Genomic DNA, 644 nt, shown 5'->3' on the forward strand with positions numbered 1-644 from the left:
TTTTATGCTGTCAGTTCTGGGAAGACTTCTATGGTTTTCATCATTATCCATTAATATTAGCTGCTGATAAGCATCACTAAGTGATTTTAAGGTTTTATAAGGCAATTGGAGCCTTGGTAGTTCTCCACAATGCTTTGCATATACCAAGAGTTGGCAACAGTTCAACAACCATCGGAATTGGTGCCTTTTGCAAGATTGAAATCATGGCAGGTCCAGAAACTGATGCCCAATTCCATTTCAGCAGTATCAAAAAATATTTCAACTCATACTCTCACAGGTAGAATGAATTGTGTACTGGCCACATAAGGAAGCATTGTTTTGATGGTCTTACACTTCAAGTTAAGGTCTAAAAAACCACGCGCTGTGAAAGCAACATAAACGGATTTTCACCTGTACCTCATCTGTTAAGTTCCCGTGCCTGGAGAAGCTAATGTCAACTCATCAGGTGATACCCAATTTGTACAATAAATGATGAACCTGGAAAAAAATAGAAGAGTTGGCAACAGTTCAATGATGGGGTGGCCAAATCACTGACCTCTTTTCTTTAAGCACAGGTATGACAGAGACTGGCGATGAAGGGAAAAGGCAGAAGCCAAGAATCTCTTTTTCCTATAGATGAGATCAGCTTCACTTCAGGAATCAGC

The 644-nt window shown here is 39.9% G+C and overlaps 1 pseudogene; it reads left to right on the plus strand.

The window, feature by feature from the left end:
• The first annotated feature begins 203 nt into the window (after window positions 1-203).
• Window positions 204-378, plus strand: LOC103665887 (annotated as a pseudogene).
• Window positions 379-644: the final 266 nt, after the last annotated feature.

Source organism: Ursus maritimus, unplaced genomic scaffold (assembly GCF_017311325.1).
Source record: "Ursus maritimus isolate PB19 unplaced genomic scaffold, ASM1731132v1 scaffold_36, whole genome shotgun sequence".
NCBI classification, from domain to species: Eukaryota; Metazoa; Chordata; class Mammalia; order Carnivora; family Ursidae; genus Ursus; species Ursus maritimus.